Source organism: Oryctolagus cuniculus, chromosome 19 (assembly GCF_051225735.1).
Source record: "Oryctolagus cuniculus isolate XC-2025 breed Fujian yellow rabbit chromosome 19, ASM5122573v1, whole genome shotgun sequence".
Taxonomy (NCBI): Eukaryota; Metazoa; Chordata; class Mammalia; order Lagomorpha; family Leporidae; genus Oryctolagus; species Oryctolagus cuniculus.
This window is the reverse complement of record NC_142885.1, coordinates 44,852,944-44,868,220: the sequence shown is the minus strand read 5'-3', so window position 1 is coordinate 44,868,220 and position 15,277 is coordinate 44,852,944. Positions and strand designations below refer to the sequence as shown.

At 48.5% G+C, this 15,277-nt stretch overlaps 1 long non-coding RNA gene and 1 pseudogene across 1 annotated transcript in view; both read left to right on the top strand.

Moving 5' to 3' along the window:
* Positions 1 to 4,243, top strand: part of LOC149120530 (uncharacterized) — a 60,121-nt gene extending 55,878 nt beyond the window's left edge. Inside the window, exon 5 of the long non-coding RNA XR_016226210.1 lies at positions 3,787 to 4,243. This is a non-coding gene — a long non-coding RNA (uncharacterized LOC149120530). The remainder of the gene's footprint in view (positions 1 to 3,786) is intronic.
* A 2,938-nt stretch (positions 4,244 to 7,181) lies between these two features.
* Positions 7,182 to 14,158, top strand: LOC100351068 (nucleolar MIF4G domain-containing protein 1 pseudogene; annotated as a pseudogene).
* Positions 14,159 to 15,277: the final 1,119 nt, after the last annotated feature.

The following is a 15,277-nucleotide window of genomic DNA, read 5'->3' as shown; positions in this document are numbered from 1 at the left end:
TCTTGAGATCTGCATGATATAAGACACAATTCAACTCATGGTATATTTATGATATTCATACTTAACACAGTTTATTTTACATTTCACAATGCAAAATGCTTTTCAGAAACAAAACTCTTAAGTCCAAAAGTCCAGTATTAATTATTAGTGATGATTCTTGGGGCAGGCATCTGGCCTACTGTTTAGGAAGTCATGTCCTACATCAGAGCACCTGGGTTGGATTCCTGGTCTCTACTCTGATTCCAGCTTCCTGATGGTACAGGCCTTGGGAGGCAGCAATTGTGTTCCTGCTCCTTGTGGGAATCCCCAGCTCCTGGCTGTGGGTGCTCCATTTGTTTTAGCTATTTAAGGAGTGAACCGGATTTCTCTGTCTTTGACTGTTTCTATGTGTGACTCTCCACCTCCCAAACAATAAATTATTTTTAAAAAGGAACCTTTGAATAAAAAACAAAATATGTGAAAGAAAAAAGATTTTTATTTACACTTTTTCTTCAACAAGATATTTTATAAATATGGGCCTAATATATGATATACAAAACTAATAATCTTAGTTTCAAAGGGTTGATAAGGAAATAAAATAAAAATAAAACTAGAACAAATTACTGCCTGTTACCACTCATAATGAGGAAATAAAATATTCAAGCTACTTTTAAATTTCCATTTAGAAATAGTTCCTATTTAATGAGAAAAAACAGTTCTAGACCCTCTATTAGTTTGCATATACCATCCCAGTAAATCCTTCTACTTTAGTAAAGTAAGGTAAGTTGCATGACATTTAATTAAAGCAAACATTAAAAAGGAAGGGAGTTGACTCAGTAATTCTAACATAATTATCTGTGTGCAAATACTTTCAGAAAGGTACTTTTTAGATAAAAGAATGTGAGCAACTTTGTAATTTTCTATGCAAAGCTATAGATATATAACAGATACAAAAATAAGTAGAAGTCCAGCAAACAAGAAACAGGTGAAAGTATGTAGCAGAATTGGATTAGAAATTACATCTAGTTGTCATTAAAGTGGCATACTCAGGAATGAGAAAAGACAGAGCATTGTACCGGGATTTGGATTAGAATTACTGGGCAATACATTTTATATACATATATTTATATTATATATATATATATATATCCAAACTTTCCAAATGATACAAATGTAATTTTCTTTCTTTAAAAGATTAATTTATTTATTTCAAGGGCAGAGTTACAAAGAGACAGAAGCAGAGGGTGGTAGGGAGTGAGGGGGGAAGGAAAAAAACAAAGAGAGAGAGAAAGAGAGGGAGAGAGAAAGATATCTTCCATTTGCTGGTCCACTCCCCAAATGCCTACAACAGTCAGAGCTGGGCCGATCCACAGCCAGGAGCTAGGAGGTAGGAGCATCCTCTGGGTTTCCCACTACGGTGCAGGGGCCCAAGCACCTGGTCCATTCTCTACTGCTTTCCCAGGCCATAGCAGAGAGCTGGATTGGAAGTGGAGCAGCCAGGACTCTAACCAGCACCCATATGAGATGCTGGCACTGCAGGCTGTGGTTTTAATTGCTATGCCACAGCACAGGGCCCCCAGATATAATTTTCAAAATGGCTCACTGATTTTCACTCTCACCAGCAGGTCCAGGAGCTGCATACCACAACACATCTGTTGTTGCCAGATTTTTAACTATGCAAAATGGAGAGCATAAATGTATATTCTAGTGTGGATTATTTACCATTTCTGTCATCACTAATGAGGATGAGATTTTCCTTTTCTTTTCATGGCCTTTCCTATTTTCTCATCTGGGAAATACTTACCCAAATCTTTTCCCATTTATCATGTGGGCAATATGTGATTTTTAAACATGTGTACATCAAATGTATTTATCGACCTGAGTAGTTTCATGAGGCATATGAAACTCCAAATGTATTTTCCTAGGATGCAACATGTCTTTCCATTCTTCAGGATGTATCCTAATTAGCAGAATTTCTGATTTTTATAGTATATATTTTCCTTTTTTAAAATTTTATTTATTTATTTGACAGGTAGAGTTATAGACAGTGAAAGAGACAGAGAGAAATGTCTTCCTTTTGTTGGTTCACCTCCAAATGGCCGCAATGGCCAGAGCTGTGCTGATCTGAAGCCAGGAGCCAGGTGCTTCTTCCTGGTCTCCCATGCGGGTGCAGGGGCCCCAGGACTTGGGCCATCTTCTGCTGCTATCCCAGGCCACAGTAGAGAGCTGGACTGGAAGAGGAGCAACCGAGACTAGAACCGGCGTCCTTGTACGATGCCAGCACCGCAGGCAGAGGATTAACCTAGTGCGCCATGGTGCTGGCCCCTGTTCTTTTGTTTATAAAACTTTTAAAGCAGTTACTCTTGGCTGGCGCCACGGCTCACTAGGCTAATCTTCCACCTTGCGGCGCTGGCACACCAGGTTCTAGTCCCGGTCGGGGCGCCGGATTCTGTCCCAGTTGCCCCTCTTCCAGGCCAGCTCTCTGCTGTGGCCAGGGAATGCAGTGGAGGATGGCCCAAGTGCTTGGGCCCTGCACCCCATGGGAGACCAGGATAAGTACCTGGCTCCTGCCATTGGATCAGCACGGTGCACCGGCCGCAGCACGCCGGCCGCGGCGGCCATTGGAGGGTGAACCAACAGCAAAGGAAGGCCTTTCTCTCTGTCTCTCTCTCACTGTCCACTCTGCCTGTCAAAAAACAAATAAATAAATAAAGCAGTTACTCTTTTGTGATCACATAACAGGATCAACCCCAACCCAAACTTGGGCTCAGATGTTGAGATGCTGACAAAATACACAAACCTGAGGTTATGAAAGCTTTTGTTATTTCTATAATGAGGCTTTGTGGGGAGGGCAGGGCAGGCTTACGAAGCTGTTCCACAGAGGCTTGAGGGGTCAGTACAGGGAGACTGTCCTGGGGTTATGGCAGCAGTTAGGGGTGGAGTCATGGCACAGCAGAGGCTCCCATAGTTTGATCCTCACTCCAGACCAGAATGGAGAGCAGCAGAGTTTCCCATCAGCTTTTCCAGACATTGGGAAATAGGAGCAGAAGGAGGAGTGGGGTTTGAAATCGGCCAGGACTTAAAAGTCACACTTTTTATTATATCTTCCTTCCCCAAGGTCATAAAAATTAAATCATTTTAAACATTTCCCATTGTTGCTTTTACACACATTCTACTACTTGATATTATTTTTTATACATTTGTGTGGAAGTAATCTAACTATTTATTTAAAAACATGAATAGCTAATTACTAAAGCACCATTTTAAAATTATCAGTTTTTTCTCCTAGATATAGGAATATAATGTGCTCATTGTTAATAGTGAATTGATTCTGTTTATGCATTTTTTTGCATTTTTAAGGTTTTATTTATTTATTTGAGAGACAGAATTACAGACAGAGAGAGGGAGAGACAGAGAGAAAGGTCTTTCATCTGCTGACTCATTCCTCAAATGGCCACAACAGCTGGAGCTGCGCCCATCTGAAGCCAGGAGCCAGGAGCTTCCTCTGGGTCTCCCAAGTGGGTGTCAGGTGTCCAAACACTTACACTATCTTCCACTGCTTTCCCAAGCCACAGCAGGGAGCTGGATGGGAAGAAGAGCAGTCAGGATACAAACTGGTGCCCATACAGGATGCCAGCGCTGCAGGCGGAGGCTTAGCCTACCATGCTACGTGACAGGCTGCATGTTTTGTTTTTGTTAGAGTTTTCAGATATTCCAAGCAATAAAATCCAGACCAGGTCTTTGTCTCTCTGTGATTTTCTTCTTATAATCTTAGTCCTCTTGTTTCTCCTGTCATTCTGATTCCAGGAAACATAACTTTTGGATTGGATGCAGTTTTCTGATTGTCCTCTGCAGGAATATTGATCTACTCCAAATGACACCCTTTGGATCAGAATGCCCTGTGTTCCCTCTTTCCCCTTTTGATTTTACTCTTACTCAACATACTTACAGCTGTGCTTTGTGTCACCTAATTCAGACATAAGAAGTGTTCTGTCTCATTCTGCTGATCAGTTCATGGTGTCTTTATCTTTGCTTTCTTCTGTGAATTTAGGCACTTAGAACTTTTTCTGTTGGCCTTGTTTACAGCGTGGTATAAAGATTTCACCAGTTTGCTTGTGCTGGGCCAATAAAAAATCACTATATTGCAACCAATGAAACTATGTCTTTGGATTGAAAAAATGATTTTAGACAAGAAGTTTTGCAAATTTGGGCTGCATACCTGCTTGTGGTCCAGATTTTAAATGTATTCTCAGGTGAGATTATTTTTGTCTCTATTCAATCCTGATGACAGACAATAAATTTGGCTTTGATTTATTTCTGAGTTGGCCAATTTGCTTCAATCTTACCCTTACATTGAGAGTATTTTGTTTTGTGGACTCAGTATTATGCAAGCATTGCTTACAGGAAGAGGCAGCCTGAGTAGACCTTTGACTTTTGTTCCTGCTCCCCAAGTCTCAGAAACCTCAAAATAGAAGCCCATGACCTACAGACTCAAATTGAGGGTCATTGTGTACTACCTGACCAATATGCCTCAAGTATGTCAAGAGCATTAAAACCAAGGGCAGTATCAGAAATGGTTATTGGGAAAGTTGTTAATGAGGCGTGATGACATGAAATACTGTGGTATCTTGGACAGGATCCAGAAATAGAACATTATTATTAAAAATGAAAGAAAAACCAAGTGTGAAGGAGAGTTATAATTGTGTTTCATTAGTCATGACAAATGCCCTATAATGTGGTAAGGTGTTAACAATAGAGGAAACCATTATATTCATTTTGCAAGTTTGTAAATTTATTGAGAGGTAGAGAGGGTAGCATAGAAGTGGAGAGACAGAGAGGGAGAGAGAGGCTGATTCAAGTTTATTTAGGATCAGCAGTAATCCAAAGATCTAAAGCTGGTTTGAAAATCTCTCTTTCCACCCCCCCTCCCCCTCTCTTTCTTTCTTTTTTTTTTTTTAAGATTTATTTGAAAGGCAGAGTTACAGAGACAGGTCCTCCATCTGCTGGTTCACTCGCCAAATGGCCACAATGGTCAGGGCTGGGCTGAGCTGAAGCCAGGACCTTCTTCAGGTCTCCCACAGAGGTGCAGGGTCCCAAGGACTTGGGCCATCTTCCGCTGCTTTCCCAGGCCACAGCAGAGAGCTGGATTGGAAGTAGAGCAGATGGGATTCAACTGGCACCCACATGAGATTCTGGCACTGCAGGCAGCTTTACCTGCTACTCTACAGCACCCGCCCCAAACTGGGGCTTTACTTGGGTTTGAGGCCAGACTCTGGTGTTCCAGGCCAGCAGTTTGAATACACGCCACCAGAGGGAGGGGCTGTCACAGTCTGGGACCTGTCATCTTTGAGTTTCTCAAATCCCCCACATGGGTCTCCCTTGTCTTAATCTCGGGGAGCCACCCAGATATCCCCCTAAGTGTTAAGAGGTTCTAGAACCACGCTGGCTTTTCCCCTCCTTGGCTGTGTGACCTTGGAGTTTTCCTTCTGTCTCCATAGGTCAAACTGATTTTTCAGACAGGGAAATACTGGTGCTGGTTCACTCCCTAAGTCCCTGTAACAGCTGGGGCTAGGCCGGGTTGTAGGTGGGTACCAGGAACTCCATCCGGGTCTCCCACGGACCTCATCCCCAGCACAAGAGCAGGAAGCTGGCCAGAGGCAGAGGTGGGGTTGGTAGGGTCTGACCCTTGGCAATAGGACACCTGCCCACATGGCTGCCTTCCAGAACTCAGGCTGCCTGACAGCACCTACGGAGACCTCCCAGCTGGCAAGGCTGCAAGAGCCATCGGCACTAGGCTCCAGGCCAAACACCTTGGTTAAAGGACATGGCCCCTTCTGCAGTGAGGCCACGGGGCAGGGAGCAGGGGCGGCTTCAGCCCGGGCAGCACCATGGTGTGGCACACGGCTCTGGTTCTCAGGGCAGAGGCCTCCATAAGGTTGGAAGGAGGGCCTTAGCGCTTTGTGGTCAAGCCAAGGCTTCCAAGAACGAGGGGTGTGGCCCGGGATCCCCAACAATGGGGAAGTTTCTCAGGTTCCAGGAAACCTGAACTCTTCCCTGAAAATGGTGACTTGGGGGAGGGGCTCGAGGATAAAGGGTGTCCAAGGCCCCCACTGGCATAGCTGCTGGGGAGGGAGGGCTCGGTTCTTACATTTTCTTACTTAAGAGAATCTCTATCCTCTGGTTCACTCCCCAAGTGGCCGCCACAGCCAGGGCTGGGCCAGGTCAGGCCAGAGCCAGGAACCTGGCGCTCCATCCAGGTCTCCTGCTTCCCCAGATACATTAGCAGGGAGCTGGATTGGAAGCAAGCAGCTGGGATTTAAACCAACACCCACATGGGATGTTGGCATTGCAGGCAGTGGTTTTACTGCTGTGCTACAGTGCTGCCCCTCGCCCCAATTCCTGCTGTTTCTAGTCCTTGCTCTGTGCCTCATTTTGGTTTTGTGACTGCTGGTTTTTTTCAAGGTAAGAAGTGATCTACCATTGCCAAGATCCCAATACCGAGCCTGCTTTGCCCAAGGGGTACCTGGCTGAGCCTGAGGGATAAGGATGGTGCCAGGCAGAGGGTGCTGAGAGCTGAGAGGAGGGGACAGGGGCAGCAGCCCCAGAGGTGACCCAGCCACCTGGGCCAGGGCCACACCTGGCCACAGGGCCAATGCCCCTCAGTGGTCAAGCTGTCATTTGGGAGCTGGGGAATGTGCCAGGGAGGGGGCACCCACACTGGCTGCACCCCTCCCCCTGCTCCTGTACCCTGTGGGCCTGTGCCCTGCTCCACACAGCCCCTCTGACCTCTCTGCTCAGCTCATTCCTACCTCAGGGCCTTGGCACTTGCTGTTCCCCAGGCATCCCGAGCAGACCTGGACTTTGGAGTGGATGTGGCCTGGACAGAGGCCGAGCTCAGCAGAGACAGAGGCAGGTGCCTGAGTGCCCAGCACAGAGCAAGGGGCCCGGGGAGGCTGGTGTGTGGCCACTTGCAGCCCCTGCCTGTCCTTGGACACAATTGGCCAGGGTGGCACCCCACAGAGGTGACTCACCATATGACTGGGGGCCAGGCTTCTACTGGGTCCTTGGGAGTGGCCAAAGGGTCCCAGCTCAGCATCTTCTCTTGGTGTCTGGGACTAGGTTGCAGGTGGCTGAGGGCAGAAAATGGCCTTTTCTGTCCCCCACGACTGTCCCTGCTGTGCTGGGCACTGAGACAGCGTGAGATGGTGGGCAAGGTGGGGGATGCTGGGGTGCACCTGGCCCTGGGCTGGGCTATACTAGGAGGGGTGGCTGGCAGCCAGGGAGCCCCCATGCTGGGGACATCTGGAGGAGTGTCAGACACCAAGGTGGACAGGGTGGTGGGCACTGGATGGATGTGGAGTCCAGGGCAAGCACCCACCCCAGAAAGACCCCAGGGAGGTGAGGGCAGACACTGGAAGAGGTGGCAGGAGACCTGGGTTCCAGCAGCCTGGCCCTAGCAGGGCTGGTGTCCTGCCAGGGTGAGCCTGCAGCCCGCCCTGCTGGGGTCCCGTGGGGCAGTCCCATCCCACTCCTGGCCCACTGCTCTTGGCCAGGTCCTCAGGTGGTGCAAGCAGAAGCAGCCCTACCGGAAGTGGAACAGGAAGTCTGCCTGGGACCCTTTTGGTTGCACTGTGGATTCCTCAGAGTCTGGGCCCAGACATGTCAGCCTCTGGCACTTTCACATCTACACAGGTCTTGGTCAATGCGGGGGCTCTTCCTGTTCTGTCCTTTCAGCCCTGGCTTGAGTGTGACAGAATAGCGTCCCCTTGTTGACCAGCACACACCACCCCCACAGGCCTGCAGCAGCCTCCTGGTCACTGGACCAGAATCATCCATGGGAACTGTTCACCCCTGACCTGTGGGGCAGAAGCCCAGCGGTGACCTTGGCTGCAGAGGGACATGGGCACGCAGCCCCCTGCCCCTGGCACTACTTGGTGTCATTAGGAGGGGAGACGGCTGCAGACCTCAGGAGCAGGACAAGGCTAGGACCCCTGCTTGCCTCCTCCTGGCATGAGAGGTGCCTGGGTACAGCAAGTGCCATGGCCACAAGTGTGTCCTCAGTCAGCCTGTTCTTCTGTGATGCAAATGGCCTTGAGCAAGTGGCTGAGCCGACCTCTTGCTGAGCTAGTTAGCAAGTGGTGGGCATCTGCTGATGCCATTTGGGGTGCCCCCACCTTGTACTGAGGCACCCGGGCTGGAGCCCCAGCCCCGCTGCACCCAGCTTCTTGCTAGGTGAACCACAGGTGATGGCTCAAATACTTGGGTCCTTCCACTCTGTGGGAGACACTGACTGAGATCCTGGCTCCTCGCTCCAGTGCCTCCCTTCTCTTCCTCCTCTCCAGCTGGCCCTGACCTCCTGGGTAGCTTGGCCCTGGGCAGCTTGGGGCCCCTCTGTCCTGCTCATGGGATGGAAAGCTGGCCAGAGACCAGAGCAGAGCAGTGGAGGCGGCTGTGGTGGGGAACCCTCTCTCACACAGGCAGCCTCTACTCCAGCACTGTGGAGCCCATCCTGGCCGGTGCTGGAGGGCTGTGCCTCTCCCCACCCGACCCAGCCTCAGGACTCATGGATGCCCCCTAGCAGAAGCCAGCACTCTGGGCTAAGGAGGACATGGGTTGTGGCCCAGCCCTTGGGTGCAGGGCACTGGTTGGAACCTGTGGGTGACCACAGCAGAGCCTGGGTCCCTAGGAGGCTGGGGGTGGCACCTGCTTCTGGGGACAAGGCCCAGCAGCTGTGGGGCAATCTTTGCCTCTAGGGCCACCTTCTCCACTGTGGCTGCCACTCCCAGGGCAGGAGGCACTTCTGGGGTTCGGCAGGCACTGCAGGACTCCTGACCTGGAGCTGAGCACTGCCCAGTGCCATGGGGTACAGAGGACCCTGGTGCCAGACGGGAGGCAGCAGCACACACACAGCTCCTGGGCCCATGTTTATCAAAACCTGGAAGCCCACCCCAGTCCCATCTTCCTAGTACAGGAGGTGTGGCTGCCAGTAACTGGCCTCTCTCCACAGCAAACAGCCCAGGGGCACCTCCCAGCCAAAGCAAACAAAACAGAAACGTCCTTTGCAGCAGATGCAGATGCTGAGTGAACATCCTTAACTTGCAGACGTCCACTCCATTCCACGTACAAATCCTTCCCAGGGCTTCCACCTCACCAGCTCCACTCCACCCTCCCTGCGCTCCAGGTCCAGGGCTTCCCAGACCAGGTTGGCCCTCCATCGCCACCTCCTGGTCAAGCGGTGCAGGGCTCGCACAGCAGGGTGCTGGAGCCAGCAGAGGAGGGCAGCTGGAGGAGGCTGGGCCTGTGGCCTAGTCCCCCGGGGCTCCCAGGGAGCCTAGCTGCTGAAGTATTCCTGCTGGAACCTCTGGAAGTCTTCCTCCGTGAACACTGCCCTCCGCCTTCTTCTTGGTCTTGGCCACGATCATAGGCTTTGCAGCCCCGGTTCAGATGCAGGATCTGCCGGCTCATGGAGAGAGAGGCTGATGATGCAAGTTTATTTAGGATCAGTGATAATCCAAAGATCTAAAGCTGGTTTGAAAATCTCTCTCTCCCCCGCCTCCTTCTCCCTCTCTCTCTCTATTTCTACCTCTAACTCTATCTCTCCCTGCTCAGCTTTTCAACTGCTCCTTTTTGTCTTTAGACATTTTCTTACTTTCTTGTCCAATGAACAGTGCATTTACAGCTGTGTTTCTAAAGTTACCTGACCCTTGAGTTAATTTTGGAATGTATCTAAATTGCACGTAGTGACAGAAGTAAAGATTGAAGGGTTTTAAGGATTGCGTTGAGTTCTAGGTGAGATGCTTACAGAACAACTGAAAAGAAAGCTGAGGAAGTGAGTTTCCGGATTCTCCTCATGAATTTGACATTTATAAGGTAGAAAATTTGTTTCAACAATAAGAACAGTAAGCAAACAATCTATCAAAGCCAGATGTTTTGGGTGGTTGATAAATTATTTCAAGCTATCAGAAAAAGTATCATTTAATATTAACATGAAGTTTTGTTACTTTAGTTTTGAATATGTTTACATTATGGATAAAAATAAATTATAGCTTATAGCTCTTGTCAATAACAAAAGAAACTTGTTTTGGGGAAGTCCGGCTGCAGGCCAGCATCCAATGTAGGCTCCTCCAGGCCTGAGCACTGGCAGTCATAAGGCCTTTGCTAGGGGAAGCTGCTCTCCCAAGCCAGACTCTGGGCAGGGTTGGGGCAGGCGTTTTCCACAGAAGCTGTGGTCAGGGACTCAGTGCTCCTAGAGCACCCAAGTTCTTGTGCGGCTCTCAGTGCCTAGCCAAGTATCTCCTGTTGGATGATGCCTCCTCTGGGACTGCCTGAGAGCTCCTGGGAGCTGTGCAGAGACCTCCTAGTGGGCAGCCCTCCACCGAGACAGCTTCCCTGCAAGTCTTTTGACCACTGTCTCCTGTTGCTCTTTGGGGATGAGGGAGGCAGGACTTCCCTTAAAGCAAGCCACTTGTGTAATTTTTGTTAAACGTACCTGCCTGAATTCTCTTTAAAATTTATTTTATTTGTTTCAAAGGGAGAAAGCAACAGAGAGGGAAGAGAGAAAGAGATCACTCTATTCTTTTAATTTGACATGTAGTTATAGACAGTGAGAGAGAGAGAGACAGAGAGAAAGGTCTTCCCCCCAAATGGCCGTTACAGCCAGAACTATGCCGATCCAAAGCCAGGAGCCAGGTGTTCCCTCTCAGTCTCCCATGTGAGTGCAGGGCCCAAGCACTTGGGCCATCCTCCACTGCCTTTCTGGGCCACAGCAGAGAGCTGGACTGGAAGAGGAGCAACCGGCACTAGAACCCAGTGCCTTATGTGGAGGAATAACCAAGAGCCATAGCGCCGGCCCCTCTTTATTTTTTAATAATGGCATGACTTAATATTGGTTTCTTCACATTTATGTGCAATCAATACTACTATATAAATTCCTCAACAGAGCAAATGCTACCCAAATATTTTTAAATGTTTTTAATTAAATAAGTTCTTGATTGTTCTAAATTTAGTACATCCTGTTCTGCCATGACAATGATACAGAATGCTGCAGAAAGAATACATTTGGATATATGTTTGGATAAAAAGTCTTTATAACTCAAATAATCCTATAAGATACAAATGTCAATTTTTAAGATGTATTTATTTATCTGAAAGGAAGAGATACAGAGAGGCAGAGGCAGAGAGAGAGAGTGAGGTCTTCCATGCACTGGTTCATTTCCACAGATGGCCTCAACAACCAGAATTGTGCCGATCTGAAGCCAGGAACCAGAAGCCTCTTCCAGGTCTCCCACATGGGTGCAGGGACCTAAGGACTTGGGCCATCTTCCACTGCTTTCCCAGGTCATAGCAGAGAGCTGGATTGGAAGTACAGCAGCTGGGACTCGAACCAGGGCCCATATGGGATGCTGGCATGAAAGTGGCGGCTTTACCTGCTATGTCACAGTGCCAGCCCCATAAATGTCAATTCTTCAAAGGTGTAATGTATTGGTGTATTATTTTTGAAAATGCTAACCAAGTCAAGGGTGGTTTGTTTTAAATATTTTTCCCTGTTGTGGTTAGTGTATAACATAGGGTGTTTATACGGTCATTCATTCTCATGCATCATTTACTGTGTCATTCAGCATTCAAGTAAAATTTTTGATTAAATATACTCCTTATCAATATATACACCGCGATTGTTTATCATAGCATGATACAACTACAAATCTAAACACGTTTTCAAGAAGGGCATCACGTTTTGAAAACACATTCGGGGCGGGGGCGGGGGGCGCATGGCCCAGTTGAATAGGAAAGCCAGGTAAGGCTCCCAGTGGCTGCAAGGGCCGCGGTGCCTGGGTGGGCTCCCGCCCCAGCGGTGAGAAAAGCCACAAGGAGCTGAGAAAGGAGAAAGGACGCTTGAGGAAAGCCCGCCGCCTGCAGAGGATGGCAGGCAGCACCCAGAGCCCTGGAGTCCCTTGATCAGGGGAGGAGGAGGACAGCGCCCGCCGTGCCGCCTGTAAGGACCCGTCGTCAGCCAGGCACCCGCCACCACCCACGGCCAAGACCCCCTGACCCCCGGCCAAGTCTCCCTCTGCGCAGACCAGACCCTCAGCGGCCGCCAACACCGCTACACGAAAACGGGCACTTCTCTCGGCCAAAGAGGAGGAGGAGGACCGCGAGATCCGAAAGGGGGCGCGCTGCCTTGGCTTGAGCAAGCGGAAAAGGAAAGGCGAGGGCAGCTCCGTGCCGCTTAGCTTTGCACGCGATGGGTTGGACTATATTCTGGGAGCCCTGGAGTCTGGGAAAAGCAGCAGCTTGTACGAAAGCAGTGAGGGGGGGGAGGAGGTGGAGGACGCTGCGGAGACACCCCCGAGAGGGATCTAGAGAGTGACTCCAAGGAGGAAAGTGAGGACGAGCAGGAAGATGTAGAAGAGGAAGAGAAAGCTCAGGAAGCAGGTGAGGGATCGCAGAGCGAGCATGAGGGTGTGCAACAGGAAGAGGAAGAAGCAGAAAGGGCGACTCGGGAGGGAAGGGGGAGAAAGAGAGTCCCCTTCGCAGAAGACGAAGGCAAGAGTGACAGCTCTTCAGAGGATGGTGATACAGAGGACCAGAGTCTCTATGAAAGTGCCGAAAAGTACATCCCATCCCATGGGAGGCGAGCTGAGGGAACAGTAGATGTCCAGAAGAAGGAGGAACTAGAAAGGCTGATGAAACATGTGAAGGTCTAATTAACAGTGTGTATTTATGCCTCACCGCGGGTTGAGTGAACCAAACAGGCATCCGTAAGTGGACAGCTGGAGGAGCCGGACATGGAAGGACACGAGTGACACCCTGGCTGCCGCCCTCATGGGTGCTGTGTCACTGCCGCAGCTATGCCTAGCAGACTGTGTTGGAGCACGTTCTCTTGGTCAGCGCTCTTCACCACACTGTTGGAATTGAGGTTGGTGCTCACTTTCTGGAGGCTGTGGTGGGGAAGTTCAATGACGTGTACAAAAATGGAAGTGAAGGGAAAGAATGTGATAACCTGTTTACCATTATGGCCCATTTGTACAACTTCTGCGTGGTGCAGTCTCTACTCATCTTTGACATTTTTAAAAAACTAGCTGGAAATTTCACAGAAAAAGATATTGAACTGATACTCTTAATGCTGAAAAACGTGGGCTTTTCATTGAGAAAAGATGATGCCTTGTCACTGAAGGAGCTGATTGCTGAAGTGCAAACCAAAGCCAGTGGAGCATGTGGCAAGTTTCAGGACCAGAACAGGGTTCGGTTTATGCTAGAAACCATGTTGGCGCTGAAGAACAATGACATTTGCAAAATTCCAGCCTATGATCTCGAGCCAGTGGAGAAACAGGAAACGACAGAGAGCTCTGGTACGCTGGCTCAGGTACAGAGACTCAGCTTCACATATCCTGGGTCAGTGTCTTGAATGCCAAGCAGACAGGTTGCTGGTGGATTGTGGGGTCTGCAAGGAGTGGGGCCCCAATGATTAACAGCAGTCATCATTCACACCCACAGAATGAGCTTCTGGGGATGGTTAGCTCAAAGATACTAGAACTTGCCTGAAAACAGGATGAACACTGACATCAGGAGAAACATATTCTGTACAGTAATGACCAGTGAGGATTTTTGGATGCTTTTGAAAAGCTTCTAAAGCTTGGACTGAAGGATCAGCAGGAGAAATGGTCCATGTGCTTTTGGATTGCTGCCTTCAAGAAAAAACTTATAATCCTTTCTATGCATTCTTGGCCAGCAAATTTTGTGAATATGAAAGGAGGTTTCAGATGACTTTCTAGTTCAGCATTTGGGACAAGTTTCAGGACTTAGGAAAAAATCTGCCAGCCATTAATTTATCCAGTTTGGCTCACCTGGTGGCCCACTTGTTGAAGACAAAATCGCTCCCACTTTCCATTTTAAAGGTAGTTGAATTCAGTGAATTGGACAAACCCAGAGTTCACTTTTTGATAAAAATGTTGAATATTTCGTTAATGGAAATAGAAGCTGAAGACCTTGACTTAATTTTGGCAAGAGTATCTGACAACCCAAAGCTGGAGATGTTGCGAGAAGACTTGAAGTGTTTCATCAGCCACTTCTGACTAAAGAATGAACAGGCCACACAAGTGTTGAGGAAGCTAACCTGCTGCGAGAGAGAGCTGATCTTGCAACCATGTCTCTGCAGGGAAAAGCTTCCCTGCGAATGTAGTCAGAGGAAAGGAGTGGAGGGTATGCTTTGACTATGAAATGTCCTTTGTGAGCCCAGAGAGCTCCATAAGTTACATCATAGTCTGTTGTAGTTTTTATTTATTTATTTTCATTTTGTTTGAACGGCAGAAACAGATCTTCTATCCACTGGTTCACTTCTCAGGTGCCTGAAGTGGCCAGGGCTGGGCCAGGCCAAAGCCATAAACCCAGAATTTAATTCAAGTCTCTTCTGGGGATGTCAAGGACCCCAGAACTCAATTTGGGTCTCCTGTGTGGATGTCAGGGACCCAAGCACTTGAGCCATCATCTGCTGCCTCCCAAGATACACACTAGCTGGACTCTAGTATGGGATACAGGCATCCGAAGTCGGGACTTAACCACTGTACCAGATACCTGCCCTGTTATATTTATAGGGCACATATCTTGGGGCAGTTTTTTAATCCAAGGTTATATTGTGCTTGTGTTTTCAAACAACTGCATATTTGTGTTATATACACACACATATATGGGGTGGAAGATGAAGGAGGGAGGAGCAGGCGCACTGGATAGAGTATTCTGTAAGCAGTGAGGCTGGAATATATTGCAGAGGTTTTTAAAAAATAGGTGAAATAGGCCACCAGAGGGTGCAGTCATCATAAATTGATGTTTTTATATTTTGTATTGATCAAAAGTTCAGAAACCATGAATTGGGGCTGGCGCTTTGGTGTAGTAGGTTAATCCTCTGCCTGCGGTGCTGGCATCCCACATGGGTGCTGGTTCTGGTCCCAGCTGCTCCTCTTCCAGTCCAGCTCTCTGCTGTGGCATGGAAAAACAGTAGAGGATGGCCCAGGTACTTGGGCCCTTGTGCCCACGTAGGGGGTTGGGAGGAGGCTTCTGGCTCCTGGCTTCAAATTGGCACAGCTCCAGTCATTGTGGCCATTTGGGGAGTGAGTCTCTGTCTCTTCCTCTCACTGCCTGTAACTCTCACAAGTAAATAAATAAAATCTTTTTTAAAAAAGAAACCATGAATTAAATGCAATTTGATCATTTTAATAATCAGAATGCAGTCGGATTTTGGAAAACTCTGTTGATGAAAGCCCCTTGTGTACCATCTTATGCACAATATGATATGTTTTTCATC